Consider the following 14,241-nt stretch of genomic DNA (forward strand, 5'->3'; position numbering starts at 1 on the left):
ATCTTGTTTTAAGTGAAGGTTCCACAGATGAATGTAGAAATAGATAAGAGAAACATACAGTACCATGATTTTAGACTTATGGGAATTGATTAATTAGTAAAGCTTACAGAATAGTAACAGAATGATTGAAATCAAAAGGTGTTTTGTGTATACAAAAGCACATGTATACAAACACCAATAAATGGAAAGATTATACTCAGCAGAATAAAATGTTACTATCACAACATCATTTATTAGGAGGGGATTGGGACATGCAAATCAAAATAATGATACTTGGATGTTATGTTCAAATCCGTGGCAATTTATATTCAGTAATATTTTTTGAGAAACAGTGACTAATTTTATTCAAGAACAGGAAGAGAGATATGTTTGGTGTTGCTTTGCATATGTCAAGAAGCTGAGACACAAACACAACAAACATTTACAGAGAGAGAGGATGTAAGCCAAAGAAACCCAAAATCATGGTGATTGATTATTTATAAAGATAACAAAACATGAACCCATCTACCGCGAGAATTTATATATGGTTCTAATAGAAAGAACAGACTTACAAACCAAACAGAAACTATGTCTCCGATCCCCACCATGGAGTGCAGCATCCTACGCATTACCTCCCTTCAGCCTTCACCAACTGTGAGAAAACCCTACTCATTGATACACCAGAAAGATCATCGACACTTGTCATACCATCATTCCCAGCATTACCACTCTCCAACTGAATGATGTGGTCAATTCGTGGGGACAGCTCAGCTATATGATTAGTACTATCTTCGTCTGGATTGCTTTGCACCATTGCCTCCTGAAGTTGGAGCGCATATTCCAAATTCCACAGCACATCTCCCATCGTTGGCCGATCAACACCATAATCGGCCAAGCATTTCTCAATAGTATCTCCAAATTTCCGAAGAGAATCAGAACTTACGTGGCCCACAAGATGTTGATCAATGATTTGCTCCAACTGCCCTTTCTTTTGCCACTTCATTGCCCATTCTGCTATGTTTACCATCTCTCTTGGAAGGGAGGGATCGATAACAGGTCTCGCACAAAGGACTTCTAACAATACTACTCCAAATGAGTACACATCTGATTTCTCAGTAAGCTGTTGCCTTCGAAAATACTCAGGATCAAGATACCCAAAACTTCCTTTCACTGCAGTACTCACATGAGTCTGATCAAAATCAGGCCCAGTTTTGGAAAGCCCAAAATCAGCAACCTTTGCCATAAGATTCTCATCTAGTAAAATGTTTGCGGACTTAACGTCACGGTGGATGATAGCCTTTGCAGAACACGTGTGAAGGTAATGGAGTCCTCTCGCTGACCCAATGCATATTTCAAGCCTCTGTTTCCAACTCAGGTTTGGAAGGTCTGAGCCATAGAGATGACTCTTAAGAGTCCCATTTTCCATATACTCATAGACTAGGATCATCTCATTATTTTCGTCACAGTACCCAATCAGCGAGACCAGATGGCGGTGGCGGAAATTAGACAACATCTCGATTTCAGTGCGGAATTCATTGATACCCTGTTGGGATTTGGGATTACCTCGCTTGACTGCGACTTTAGCACCGTCCCGTAGCAATCCTCTATAGACCTTCCCAAAACCTCCAACTCCAATGACCGAATTCTCATCAAAGTTGTTTGTAGCCTCTTGTAATGCAACAAAAGAGAAACGAAATCCGGGGTTTGAGTTATACCCAGAAGAAGTAGTAGTTGCATTGGAGAATTTACTTGCCAAGCTGTGAGAATTCCCCCCATTTGTAGAGAAAGGCACCCAACTCTTGGAAAGGCGCTTATTCAATTTCCTTCTTCTAAATGTCAGGCATAAAACTACGGCCACAATCATGATACCGAATGCCCCAAAGACAACGCCCAATATAACACCCAGATTACTTTTTGAACCCGTTTGTGCGGACAGAGTTACAGGGGCCACACCATCAAGACTACCTTTGGAGTTGTTCATCTTCAAAATCTCGAGCCCATTTAAAATGGCATTGCGGGTGTCACTGAGACCCGAAGGACCGATACTGACACGAATTCTACTAGAGCCATCACTTACACCTGTGACAAAATCCATATAGTATGCCGCAGCCAACGTGCCTTGTGTCTGGGTATTGAGATCTAGATCATGAGACACTTGCCAACTGTTAATATAAACATTGAAGTACAGTTGATCAAGCGCGATACTAACGATATCACAGAAATGCATCCGTATCAAATACATGAAATTAGCGTCCACAGGAAACTCCCATGTTATGTTAAAATTCGTAACAGAAACATTCGCCGAATTCATCTCTGAGCAAGTAGCATAGACAATATTAGGAGCATCATCAGGGGTGGCTCCACCACTCACATATTGGACAGTTCCTCCATAACTGACTGATTTGGCGAGGTTTTTATTGAATAAAAAGCTCTGATCAGGATCCCAAGTTCTCGAAAGAGAATCATCAGATGGGAGAACCCTTGGTCCACCCATATTAATCCGATAAACCGTCTCTAACGCTTGACTCAATAGACCCTGATATGTCCCAACTGGATTAACAGTCCTCGCATCTTCGGAGATAAGCTTGTCGGGAATAGAAACAACCTCGATGGCGTTTATGAAGGCGAACGAATTACTCGACGGTGTGAAAGTAAGAATTAGACTCCCCAAAGTTATATTCGTCGAGTATTCCTTAAACACGGGCAAATCATTCGGTACTTGGAAATTGGAGAGGAGAACAAATTCTTGGGTGGAAACTGAGAAGTTCGCAGTTTTCAGATTGAAATTTTGGTAAACGAATGGGAAGAAATAGAGACGAATCCAATGCCTACCGGGCTTTTGGATTGGGAATGTGTAGGACGAAGTTTGGGTGAAGATTCTGGCGGTTTGATAGAGAGCTGAGCTATTGCCTGATGGGATTGAATTTGAAGAGGTGTTGGCAAAAACTGTTTGAGGGGTTGAAATGGTTGATGAAAGGGAATTATCAGCGACGAAAACCCGATTACCCATGGTTGTGTTGGTTGGAGATCCACAATCTATAAGGTAATTGTCCACAGGAACAAATGCACTAGAGATGCATACTAAAGACAAGATCAATGAAACCCAAAAAAGAAATTCAAGCTCTTTAATACCCATCTAGAAATAAACAAGAAAAACAACAACAACAACAACAAGAAAATAGATGGAACCTTTCTAGGAAATAAAATAACTAAAGCAACCCATTTGTTACTGATCTGAGATCTATAGAACCAATTGAAAATCTCAGAAATTGGAAACTTTCTAGGAAATAAAAGAACTAAAGCAAAGATTCACCATCATAAACACAACCAAAAAGTGAAACCCATTTCTGTTTGATCTGAAATCTAAATAACTAATTGAAGATCACTAGTACCCATAATGGAAAGAGTGATCAAAACAGAAAAAAAAAAGGTGGCATCTTTGAACAAATCTGAGAGCATAATCTAGGGTTACAAGAACTGCACCAGAAAAAAGCTGGAATTCTCACCAACCCAATTTAAAAAGAAAGACGCAGATGCTTTATATGGGTTTCTCTAACATTTACAACAAAATAAGAAAACATGGCTACCTGCATCAGCCAAGAAGATTCAAACCCACTACTTTGAACTCCAAACCAACTCTGATTTTCTATACCATTCTCTCGACGGATTCAGGTGTGAAAGGATAAAGAAAGAAAATTTGGGGAAAGCAAAGTCAATGGTCTGAAACTGCACATGGACCAAAAATCCAGCTAATAAAAGAGCTGACATATTATATAAGGTACTGATATTTGCACTTTGACAATTGCACTAACTCACCTTGTCTTTTATTATTTAAACAGCTGTTACCACCGTTTCCAACATAAGTCGTGAGAACCCATTAAAACAGAAAGGACAAACTGAGTTAGTGCAACTATCAAAATATATCAGTTTTTTCTTTCTTTGTGGTTGGTAGAAGAGTTTTCTGTTACTTCCTTGTTGGTAAGAAAATGCCATAGAGGGGGGAAAAGAGCACTGCCCAATGTCAAAAGGGGGTCTAAAGATTTTCTTACACTGGAGAGAAAATATTGAAAAAGGAGAAGAAAGTCTCCAAATACCATAAAAGAAAGAAAAGAGAAAAAAAAATACATAAAAAATATATTTATAGATTCTCAGTTACCCATTTTTCTCTTTATTTTCCTTTTCAATATCATTAAATATGGTATACGAGCAACACGTTGGGGCTCTCAAATGGGCCTATATCATTTCTTCCATGCCCAACTTTGGCCATCGAGATGGTCCCAAGCCTAATAAGTCCAGGCCCATATATGCTTTTCTATGTTGAAATGATGAATAACCTAGATCTTCAAAAAACTTTTATTTGATCATCAAGATTAGAGAGGGAGTGAGAGGAATACTAAACTGAAGGGCACCCTTGCAAAATCCTAGCCCCAAGGGCACCTTGTTGGATCCACGTCACTCAACCTTGGTACTGAAAATGCAAAATTAAAGGAATGATAAATGCTGTTGTGTGAAGTAGATCCGATGACAATGAGGCACCATTGTAGTTTGATTTTGCAGGTGCACCCTTCACTCTAGAATTATTTATATCTAGTAGTATACAAATATGAGAAAACGGTTCCTACACATATGTGTAGATAAGTTATCTACACAGTAGCTTAAAATACAGTGGGGGCTACATTATTTGGGTGATCCAAACCATTCATTTTTAAGGCCCTCACATAGATAGGGTGTCCACAAAAAATCAGATCCATAGGATCATCCTAACCATTCGAACTGTGGAGGCAAAAAATGGACTAATTTGTGAAGGTTTAAAGACATCCATTTTACCTCCACAAGTCGTAGGGTTGAGATGATCCTATGTATCTGATTTTTTGTAGACACCCTATCTATATGAGGGCCTTTAAAATGGATGGCTTGGATCACCCAAACAATGTGAGCCCCCACTGTATTTTAAGCTAGTGTGTAGAGAACTCTCTACACATATGTGTAGGAACCGTTTTCTCTACAAATATTTGGTTGATAAAATAAGGGTGATGATATTTTCAACCCCCTGCAGTATGCATGCACCCCCCTTATAACGTGATTTCACGTAAACAGAGGGCAACTATATAAGTTTATAACTAGAAAACGGTGCTCTGCCTAACCGAGAGTGGAACATATCAAATCCCTACATGCCACATGGCATTGCAAAAAAAGAGAGCCTAAAAAAGATCTAAGATTGGTAACGTGGGAAGATGCTATTTGCCTAACTGAGAGAGGAATAGAGCAAATCCCTACACACAACATGGCATAGGAATGGGTATTTTTGCTATTTTAAGTAGAAACTTGTATTAAGAGGCTACTGGTGGTTTCCATACTTCAGGTTCCCAATTTGGTATCATTATTCATTACAAAAAAAAAGAGAGGAAGTCTAAACTGAAGGGAGACCTTGCAAAAAAGAGGTGAAAGGGCTCTCCCATTGGCTGCACATCACCATCATGTTTGACTTTTCGGCCGTTATTAATGCATGATGGTGATGTGTAGCCAATAGGAGAGCCCTTTCACCTCTTTTTTGCTGGGGCTCCCTTCAGTCTAGAATTCCTCAAAAAGAAACCCCCACGCAGTAAGATTTATAAGGCCTTTCATCACAAGAAAGGCCAGCTGGATTTGTACATAAGCTGAATTCAGCTCTCAAATCACAATCATGTACCCCCGAGATTATTTTATTAAGGTGATGCTCCAACTCCCTTGTTTTGATACTGGCACTCACTCACTTTATTTGACACTCTTTTTTCTTTGGTTGGTACAATTTCCCAATAATCTAACAACAAACCCATGACAGAAGTCTAAAATAAAGATATGCTTACAGATATTGGGTAAATATTGCATTCCATATCAATACAAGCACCCACAAGTGAGGTAATTAAGAGCCATTTCGTAAACAAGAGTAATAGCAAGCCTGGATTTATTTTATCCTTGGATAGACATGCCATCCTCTAATTACATTGTTCTTTTTTCTTGGAAAAAATATTACCAGAATAGAATTGGTGAACAACTGACAAGATAATTTTAAGATAAATTTATAGAAGCAATAAAATTAATCCAAGGAACAAAACTTATCAAGGATTTGGGAATTAGGATATTCCCACCTACCAATTTGTGGGCATTTCTAGTTTAATGACGATTGTGGGTCCGACAGAGAGGAACATTTTGGACCATTAGCAGGTTGGCCCCATGGTTTTAAATTTCGACCGAAATCCACTGAAACCAAAATTTGGCGAAATTTCAGATTTCGGTCTTTACCGAATTTTGAATTTCGGTCCGAAATTTTGAGAAAATATAATTAAAAAAAAAAGAAGCGTTAGAAAATTTCGGCTGAAATTTCGGAATTTCGGCTGAAATTTCGGAATTTCGGTCCCAAATTTCGAAATTTATTAAATACACTTTTTAAATTTATTACCAAATTTCGATCGAAATTTCTGAAATTCCAAGTACCGAAACTGAAATTTTAAACCATGGTTGGCCCCACACATTTAATATTTTTTCGAATAATAACAAGAAAAATCCCACAAGTATCGTTTTCTTAAGGAAAACAGTCACACAGTCACAGTCACGTACAACCTAGACCCACTGCCACGCTCTCGTCGGATAATTCTAGAAGTTTGATCGAGCATAATGAAATTAGGTGATTTAGGCCCTATTCATTTCGATTTTGACAGTCAAGTAAGTCCTAAACCGATTATTTGACTCAAAATTAAACGTGATTTTGAGTCCAATAATAGGTTTTGGAATCACAATCGGTTGTCAAAATCTAAAGAGAACAGGGCATAATGTGTTTAAATCGTTAATTTTTACACCACTTTCATCTTGTAAATGAGATCTCCATTTGGCGTCAAACTTAGGCCCATCGGATGCCCTCCCGATCGCCAGGAAAATGGGCCAAGTTTGTTGGCGGTTCGTTCATTTATTTATAATTAAGGCCCTCTTTGTTTTAGATTTTGAGTACAATAATCAGTTTTGGACTCACAATCAATCGGTTCTTAAATTTTAACATTGCAGGGCGTAATGAATGATTTATTGAAGCACAATCTCTAATATTTACTACCAAAAAAGAAAATAACCTCGCCATAATACGATAAAGGCACACCTGCAATATGAGCCTAAGTTCTTGATGGATGCAGTGTCTGAGTAATTTCAAAAATAAAGAAAGATGGCAAGGTTTTAAATTTCAGATTTCGGTCAAGACCAAAACCGAAACCTGAAATTGGCAAAACGGACCAAATTTAGGTCGAAATTTCGTCGATTTCGTCAATTTAAGCAAAATTTGCAAAAAATATTAATTTTTTATTCCTTTCCTAAATTTCAGTAATTTCGGCCGAAATTTTGGCCCAAAAAATCCACGTTTCGTGCCGAAATTTCGGGATTTCGGCTGGGTCCGAAATTACCCCCGAAACCGAAATTTGAAACCTTGGAAGAGGGGAAAAGTTCCACTTTGAATGAGGCAAAAACAAGAGGGTGATGATATTTTCACCCCCCGCCCCGCATTACGCATGCGCTCCCCTTATAAGGTGATTTGATGTAAAAAAGCGTTGAAGTTGCACAGCTTTCTCTTTAGATTTTTTCTTATTTCTTATTTCTTATTTCTTATTTAAGTTCTTTTTGTTTGGGCGATGATACCCCCCCCCCCATTACGAAAAAATCTAAAGAGAAAGGTGAAGCAAAATATTTCCCACTTTGCTTCTTCTTTGGATTTTTGTCTTTTTCAAGATTTTTTTTTTGTCTTATTCAAAGCAAATTATTTTCCTTTTCTTTCTTTATTTATGTAAATATTATTATTTTATTGCCTAGACTAAATAAATTTTGATTTCTACTAAATCTTGATGATTACAATCTGCCCGAAAATATCATCACCCAAACAAAAAGATATTCCTCAAATAAGAAATAAGAAAAAATCTAAAGAGAAAGGTAAAGTAAAATATTTCCCACTACGCTTCTTCTTTGGATTTTTGTCTTTTTCAAGATATTTTTATTTTTGTCTTATCCAAAGCAAATTGTTTTCCCTTTCTTTCTTTATTTTTGTAAATATTATTATTTTATTGCCTAGACTAAATAAATTTTGATTTCTACTAAATCTTGATGATTACAATCTGCCTGAGGGTTTAAAGAGAATAGAGTTCCTAAGGTGTCACCTCATATAGGTTATATGAGGTGGCGCTTACAAAACATAAGGGGCCCACATTTTTGGGGTGATCGAAACCACTCATTTGAAAGGCCCTTAGATGGATATGGTGCCTACAAAAAATCAGGTTCATAGGATCATCCTAACCCTTCTATTTATGGAGGTTAAAAATGGACAGATTTATGGAGGTTTATACCCATCCATTTCAACATCTACGAATGGAAGGGTTAGGATGATCCTATGAAGTTGATTTTTTGGGCACACCCTATCTATGTGAGGGCCTATCATATGAATGCTTTGGATCATCCAAACAAAGTGGGCCCCTTATATTTTTAAGCGCCACCTCATATAAGCTATATGAGGTGACACCTTAGGAACTCTATTCTCTTATATAAATTAGAGATTTTTGCCGATTAGTCCTTTTTTTTCAAAATTATTGCTAAAACATCCTCAAGAAGTTCATATTTGCCAATTGGCCCATGCTTTTAGAAAATAATTTCCACATAATCCTCAAAACAAACTTCACTTACTTTTCTCTTTTAAAAGTTTTAAAATGACAAAATTAACCACAACTTGTCCCTCGGCAAGGTCCACACTCCCACAATAAACTCTCTCTCTCTCTCTCTCTCTCTCTCTCTCTCTCTCTCTCTGAAAGTGAAGCCTTGGTATATTCAACCCATTTTGTTCATCGGACACCCCATCTAATGTATTTATGACTATTCCTTTTACATTAAAAGGGTTGGGCCCAACAAAAGAAAAGAGCAAATATATCATTTCCATTGTTCAAATTTTTGAACAAGGTAGGCCCATTTCATGATGTATTCATTCAATTGTGGGACCGGATAACAATTGCATGCACTCCAATTTAGCATGATGGAATAAACTCTGATAGCATGATCGATCAAACACGAGAATAATTTGTCTTTATTGTTAATTCATGCCATTGGAGTCAAAATAGAGTTGAGGAGATATAAGAATACCATTAATCTTCCTACTTTCAACCTTATGGAAGAAAAACTCCAATTTATTTCTTTCTCAAATTTTCCAAGTGTAAGAGGAAGAGGTATCATCTTCAACGTCTTAAAAGTAGAGTAAATTATCATCAAATAAGTAAGTTTTTACGGTACTGCTTTTTAATCTTCAATTTTACTTCTTTTCAAGGAAATTTTACATGCTAAGAGTTCTTTAAAGATTTGAGATATTGGAGGGAATTGAAAAAATAAACCCAAAGTCCTACACTTTGCATCATGAGCTTCTGTAAGTATATGAGTATTATGAGTTTATCCACTTCAATATAATTTAATGATCTCATATATGATTTTAATAATTCACTTCATTATTTGACATGTCATTGGTTGTAAATAAATAACAAAATAAAATTTAAAACATATAGAAAAAAGAAAATAATGGAAGAAAATAGTTAATAAAAAATACTTTTTGATTTAAGAATGAACTTGAATATTTTTGTGCAATGAACTTGAAAAATACTTGTAATTAAAATTTTAAATGTATAATAGTAGGAGCGGCCGTAAACCAACATTCTACACTGTCCATGCTTCTAATTCTTTGATTTGTAGTGACTTTCTTGATGAACGTAAACTAATTCTTTTGTATTTCCCATGTGAAGCCCACATATTGAAGTTTTAGAAATGTCTAACGAGGGAGATTTTGGAAGGCTATCATATGAAGGGCCGCCAACAGATAATGAGACGAATGGTTTAGATCACTAAACAATTAGGCCTCATTTGTACTTCCACAGTTCTGCTCCTCATATTTTTCTAAGAAGTTGATACATCCTATACCAACAACTTCAAAAGAGTTTTTTCTTTGGTTTGGGAATCCAACACTTGTTTAGAGAGAGATCGTAATTGCAACTGGAAAATCCCTGGTGAGATTGTGAGAGTAGAGAACGAGAAATACGGGTTAAAACCCTGGTGCGATAAGAACGAGTAAAATCATTGCCCCATGCATGAAAAAATCTGAAATTCTAAAAGGGGCAATGGGAAAATCCGGAATTTGAAACCCATATGTTATACCAAGATTTATTCCGCCCAAAAAGTGGGTTGAAATTCCTGCCAGGACCCACTCCAAAGAGAGCTCTAAAAGAACCACAACCAGTTGAGTAAAGGACTTCATAATGGTAGATCCAACCTCCTTTTGCTCTTGTTGGTTTGTTACTTACTGGCTTTATGGTTGTTTTGTTGATTATTATTATTTTTAAGTTGTTTGTTATTTGTTTTTGAACGGCTAGTACTTATTGTTTATTGGGAATTTTGTATGGATACTTTGAAATGCATACCCTTCATCCTGTCACCACGAAAGGAAGGGAGGTGTGTGTGGTATATATATATATATATATATATGAGGAAAAGGATTGTACGCTCGAGCGTACCAAGCTTATGGTACGCTCGAGCGTACCAAGCTTATGGTACGCTCGAGTGCCCAATCACATGTGGGCCCACTTTGTTAGGATGATCCAAAGTATTCATTTGAAAGGCCCTTACATAGATGGGGTGTGTACCAAAAATCAGCTTCATAGGATCATCCTAACCCATCCATTTGTAAAAGGCAAAATGGATAAACAACAAATCTGCCCATTTTTTCCCTCCACTTTTGGAGGGGTTAGGATGATTCAATGGAGCCGAGTTTTGGTACACACCCTATATATATGATAGGGCCTTGCAAATGAATGCTTTGAATCATAAAAAAAAATGTGGGACCCATGTGATTGGGGCACTCGAGCGTACTATAAGCTTGGTACGCCGAGCGTACAATCCTTTTCCTCTCTCTCTCTCTCTCTCTCTATATATATATATATATATATATAGAGGAAACTGTTGGTGAGCTTAAGCTCACCAAACTTATGGTGAGCTTAAGCTCCCCAATCACATGGCTCCCCAATCACATGTGGTGATCCAAACCATTCATTTGCAAGGCCTTATGATAGATAGGGGGTGTACAAAAAATCAGCTCCATAGGATCATCCTAACCCCTCCATTTGTGGAGGACAAAAAATGGGCAGATTTGTGTCTGTCCATTTTTGTCCTCCACAAATGGAGGGGTTAGGATGATCCTATGGAGCTGATTTTTGGTACATCCCCTATCTATGTAAGGGACTTTAAAATGAATGCTTTGGATCATCCTAACAAAGTGGGCCCCCATGTGATTGGGCGCTTAAGCTCACCATAAGTTTGGTGAGCTTAAGCTCACCAACAGTTTCCTCATATATATATATATATATATATATATATATATATATATATATATATATATATATATGAGAAATGAAGTATGTGCAGCTGCACAGATAAGCTATCTGTGCATGGCTGCACAAACCATAGTGGGGGCCACATTTTTTGGGGGATCCAAAGCATTCATTTGGAAGGTCCTTCCATGAATAGAGTGTGTACCAAAAATCAGCCATTTAGGATCATTCTAACCCTGCCATTTGTAGTTTGTAGAGGGAAAAATGAGCAGAAATAGTGTCTGTCCATTTCCCCTTCAACTTTGATTAGGTTAGGATGATCCTATAGGGCTGATTTTTGGTACACACCCTATCCATGGAAGGGCCTTCCAAATGAATGCTTTGGATCCCCCAAAAAATATGCCCCCCACTATGGTTTGTACAGCCATGCACAAATAGCTTATATGTACAACTGCACATACTTCATTTCCTCTTTCTCTGTGTGTGCAGCCATGCACATATAGCTTATCTGTGCAGCTACACATACTTCATTTCCTCTCTCTCTTTATATATATATATATATATTTCATTGGATTAGTGAATGTTGTGATGCTTCGCACATTTTTTTTATTAGAAATCCAGTAAATCGAAGAATAAATGGGGATTCGGGAAATTGCAACACCCTAATCCTTGCGCTTCTTCGTTAGATGCAGTGAAACGGCACATGTGAGGAGTTGATGGTACCCTCAATTTTGAGTTTAGTGTTTTTCTATTCCCCGTTTTCAGCCTTCTCTTCACTCATGGCCTCTCATTCCTCTCACTCTCCGAACACCACCATCCCCCGCCCCTCGGATAAATTTTCGTGGCTGCCAAACATTGCCTAAATGATCATGCTTGCATACATAATAAAGGCTTTATGCTTTTTAACTGGTTCTCAGCATTTCTCAGGTAGCAACAACCAATTAAAATAAACAACTGAGTGCCATTATCAAATCAAGCGAGTGTGGACATCATAGCAACACAATCCGTGGCCCACATGGATCTAGATCTCTATTTACAACTCACAGCAAGATGATGGATGTGCTAAAAATTGCGTCTGTTTCTTAGAATGACCTCATCAACAACCTTAATGCCTTGCCAAGGATGCAGAGGTGTGCTGTTTCTGGTATGCGGCCTATAAATTCATGAAAGTTCAATATTCAGTTGTATGAAATTTATAGGACAATAGAATGGCATACATTCATTTTTTAATCATTACTGATGGTGTACATTGTGAATTTCTGTGTCCTACAATACTTCCAACTAACCAAATATTTGTCTTATCTAATTTGCTTTCTTTTTCTTAAATATTGATAAAATTTAAGAGGCCATTAAAAAAAATGATAAATTTTAAGAGTGGCTATACAATTATCCCTTATGGCCATGGTTATAAATTTCGACCGAAATATGAAATTTCGGACTGTCAACACCGAAAAGGCCGAAATCCAAAATTGCCGAAATGTACCAAACTTGGGTCGAAATTCCCAAAATTTTAGCCTAAAATTTCGGGAATTTCTTAAATTTCGTTGCAATTGAATAAAAAATATTAATCTTTTATTCCTTTATACCAAATTTCAGCCGAAATTATCAAACTTTCGGGCCAAAGAACCGACATTTCGTATGGCTTTACCGAATTTCGACCGATATTTTAGGATTTCAGCTGAAATTTCGGTTTTGGCTGGGTCCGAAATTTATGCCGAAACCGAAATTTCAAACCATGCTTATGGCCATTCTAAACTAAATACAAACCCACTTATTAAGCTTATGGGTTATATACCTTCTATCAGTACTGATTTCTTTCTTTGTTTTGGTTTAGTGAAATTTCCGCCTTGCGGTCGAAATTGGGGAAAGGTCTCGAAATATCGTTTTTTAAGCCGAAATTTCAGTAATTTTGGCCATCGAGTTTTATCCCATTGAACCAAGTAAAATGCAGAGTTATTGTTGATGTATCTCTCAAGGTGCATTATTATATGGATCTTACTATACAAGCAGTTTAGTGAAGAATGCGAGTAATTTTGCTCCTTTTGTTTCATTCGACGGTAACTTCTCTTTTTCTTAGATGAGTATATTTTCTTTCTTTTCTTTTTCAACAATGGAATAGTGGTTTATTGTATTTTTTTCCAATTTTTTCATTTTATACCAAAGTTTGTGATTTGTTAGTTAATGACATTCTTATTTCAAGGTTTTTAAATTTTTAGTATAGTTTCAATGCAACTTCTTCATTGTTAATTTTTCTATAACCCACAGGGAACTATTGTTTTGCTAAATCGATTTCCTAGCATTTATTCCCTACCTTTCTTTCTCCATTTTATTCATCCCGTTCATTGTGCATGGCACGTTGGTCCCACTAGTGTGTGTATATATATATATATATATATATATATATATATATATATATATATATATAAAAGCATGCATTCAAAGTTAATCATCATTTAAGAACTCTTAAAAAAAAGCTATTGAAAACTAAAAAAAACAAAGTGAGGAGTGCCATTATCAGAAAAGGGCATGATGATGGCCTTTCCCTACTTATTTCCATCATCTTAACATGTGGAAATTTTCTTCAAAGTTTTGACTCTTTAAAAAAAAATTATAAAGAAGACCCATTAACCAAAATAATCGGCCGGACAAAAGAGCTTCTTATTTGGCAGGCAATATCTATTTGAACGGCAAAAATACATCATCGAAACCTAAGTACCTAACCCATAAGACTTCCCCCGGGATGGAGAAAACAGATATTATAATTAGAGGAATGCTAAACTGAAGGTTGCCCTTGTGAACACCATCCTGCAAGGGTGCCCCATTAGATCCAAGTCACCCAACATCATAAATCACGGGACTGAAGATGTAAAATTATCGAATCGATAACTAGAGTTGGGCG

At 36.9% G+C, this 14,241-nt stretch overlaps 1 pseudogene; it reads right to left on the reverse strand.

The window, feature by feature from the left end:
• Positions 1-439: 439 nt before the first annotated feature.
• On the reverse strand, positions 440-3,723 carry LOC143880497 (receptor-like protein kinase HERK 1 pseudogene; annotated as a pseudogene).
• Between the last annotated feature and the right edge of the window lie 10,518 nt (positions 3,724-14,241).

The sequence above is a fragment of the Tasmannia lanceolata genome, unplaced genomic scaffold (genome assembly GCF_043159265.1).
Source record: "Tasmannia lanceolata isolate RefF3 unplaced genomic scaffold, GAP_Taslan_0.1 ptg000006l, whole genome shotgun sequence".
Taxonomy (NCBI): Eukaryota; Viridiplantae; Streptophyta; class Magnoliopsida; order Canellales; family Winteraceae; genus Tasmannia; species Tasmannia lanceolata.